Consider the following 2,826-nt stretch of genomic DNA (forward strand, 5'->3'; position numbering starts at 1 on the left):
CCCCACCCATGCCAACCTTCTCCCCAAGAGATAAGCTCGCCCCCTCCTCCGGCAGCAGCAGGGAGGGCTGGAAAAATCCCCCCCCCAAGCAGCAAGACCATGATTTTCACCCCAGGCTCCCCACCTTGCACTGGGGGGTGACCTGCGCTCCCCTCCGCCCCCCCAATGAATCTCCACTCTTTGTAGCACAAAGACAATTTCCCTCCTCCCCGCACCAGCGGTTGCACTTCAAAAAGTTGAAGGCAGCAGCGACATTTTTCCTCCTCCTTCCCTTTGGGAAAGCGAGGGGGAACACCCCACCCCCGGGGAATGAAAGGAAAGTTTCTTGGAAACAAAAGTCTATCTGCCAAAACAATACCTCTTGTCAGGTTCCTGGCTCATGATCCATAATCAGTGGAAAAGATTTAAAAAGAGAACAACCTGCCAACTGGCTGGAGAGGACTGCTGAAATTCCTGCAGGTACTGATGCTGGAGCCACAGCCACTGTGAGAAATCAGGTTGAACAGTCCAAGACTGCTTTCTGCCCCTGAGCCCTGGAGAAGGATGAGGGAGAACAACAGTTAGTTTTTAATCTGTTCTGAGCAAAATTCACAGATGAAAACATTCACATTGCTCAGGAATCACCTTTTGAAGCTGATAACCCCAACACAAACATTCCAGATTACAAATAAAATAAGCCCGGCACCCATTTAAAGCAGAAGTCTGGAAATGAGTCCCAAACCTCGCGTGGCCAAGTTCTTCTAAAAACAGCCCTTGTCAAAGCTGCCAGGGACAGGTTACAAGCAGCTGGTCCTGTCCTCCACCTCCTTCCTGGATCTTGTGGCTGCTCTGTCAAGTCACGAAGCATTCCCCAGACAGACCGGATTCTCCTTGGCACAGTGACCCGTGCAAAGTTAACCTAGAAATCTCCCTGTCAAATCCTAGGGCAAGACAGAAATTGGGAGCTCACTGTAGCAAGTAAACAGCCCTTGCCAAAATTTCAAACGCTGGTGAAACATCGTTTGGGAAGAGAATGTTTCAAATGCTAAGTGGTGAGAATCCCCAAGGAGCAATACCGAAAGCCAACGGATGCTCAGTCGACCTCAGCCCATCACGAGAAGATGGATGGAGATCCAAAGAGGAGCAGAGAAAATCCCACTGCATGTCTGTGGTCAGCGGAGCCCTGATGAAACCTCCCGGTATGGCTGGGAGCCTCACACCAGTCTCTTCCACAGCGCAGGACTGGGAACAAACACTGGAAGAGGCTGCAATTCCCAGCACCAGGCAGGTGGGAGCAGACAACCCGCAGGGAAGCGCTCTGTGAAAAATTAACACTAAGGAAAAGCAAATATGACTTAATGATCCAGGTGGGTTGCTATGCCTGCAGCTTCTCAGAGACCCTGTGTGCTGGGGGGCCAAGACAAGCCCTGGCCACACACAGCTTGTGATCTATATCACTTTAACTGTGTCATCTACCACTGCTTTGACCCTGGAGATCATACAGCAGAAACAGCGTAATATTGTCTGAGAAAAACAGAGTGTGTACCAAGCAGTACCCCCAAACCCCTTCTTCCAAAACTGACTGCATTTGGTAAAACCATCTGCACTGAGAATAACTGCTAAGGAAGAAAAGCATATAAACTTGGGGAAAAAAAATAAGGAGACATTTTCTGAAGAAATGCGCTAACCAGGGAAAAAGGTAAAGCAGGCTTTATCAGAGCGACATTTTCTCAGCTAGCTCTATCAGTTGCTATTGCATCTAAAATTCATACCCTATCCTGCCCCTGAATTAATTTCATGTCTAAGCAAATCCCAAGTTAAATCCTGAAACTGGTGTATCCAGTATGCTTTACAAGATGCACTGGGAGATAGCAAGGCTGGAAGGTAAAAATTCCTCTCAGATCTTGTTTAGCAGAAGCTGGGGATTAGCAAACCAGTAATGAGAAACTGAGTACGCAAAGAGCAGAGTCAAACACCTCTGTTCCTCAAAAGGGATTCAGAGAAATACCTAAGGGTGTTTGGTACTTCTGGGTGTGCAGAATATGAACCAGTCTCTTGAAACTGGTCCAAGTAACATGAATTTTCTGTAGCCACACAGAGAAAACATCATCGCAAGTCCCCGTCAGACCCCTCAACCCATACGTGGGGCTGCCCTGGTACAACACCACATTTGCTTAATGAAATGGTTTCAGACTCCTCATCCCACTGGAAGCTGGTCAGAATTTCTCACAGGCCACCCTCGATGCTTACTGTCAAGCTTTTAATTAAACACATGTTAATGGCAACAGGCCACCCCACAGCCTTGCAGCTTACGCTTTGGAAATCACCACTTCGTGCCCAACAGAAGCAACGCCCACGTCTTTCCAGCTCTGCAGTTGGCTCAACATTTTTCAGTCTATGTAATTCAAACGGTAATCCGAGAGTCCCTGCAATTTAAATTGGATCATCACATCTTCATCAACATAGTAAGAATGTTTGAGTAGTTTTTGTAATTACTAGTAAACGTTGCCTGCTGTTTCAGGATACTTCATAATCTCAGTCACAGATTTTGATGCAATTTTCAAGGATTACATAATCCCAGTGAGCTGTGATATTATCTGCCTTGGATTTTTTGCCTTTAGCACATAAAGATAAAAGGAGAAATTACCTTACTACACGGAGTCCTCGTCTTTCATCTTGTGTTACACTAAATGGTAATTAATCAGGGCTTTTCCTGTAGCCATCCATGAGAAACAAAATCCCACACTCTGTTTAACTTGGAATCCAATACACAAACCCTACAAAATCCAGGTGACTGGCTGTTTTGTAGCTCCACATAAGAGTCTCCTCTGTACTTCAGATGCTGCA

At 46.5% G+C, this 2,826-nt stretch overlaps 2 long non-coding RNA genes across 2 annotated transcripts in view; both read right to left on the reverse strand.

Moving 5' to 3' along the window:
* The window catches only part of LOC113488350, a 5,425-nt gene that overhangs the window by 1,295 nt on the left and 1,304 nt on the right, over positions 1 to 2,826 (reverse strand). The gene's annotated exons all lie outside the window — the stretch shown is intronic.
* Positions 260 to 2,805, reverse strand: LOC113488351. The gene is made up of 3 exons (XR_003399918.1): positions 2,627 to 2,805; positions 1,056 to 2,405; positions 260 to 533 (listed from the first exon to the last, which is right to left on the reverse strand). It is a non-coding gene; the product is annotated as an uncharacterized LOC113488351 (long non-coding RNA).

Source organism: Athene cunicularia, assembly GCF_003259725.1.
Source record: "Athene cunicularia isolate RWA chromosome 23 unlocalized genomic scaffold, athCun1 chr23_part2, whole genome shotgun sequence".
NCBI classification, from domain to species: domain Eukaryota; kingdom Metazoa; phylum Chordata; class Aves; order Strigiformes; family Strigidae; genus Athene; species Athene cunicularia.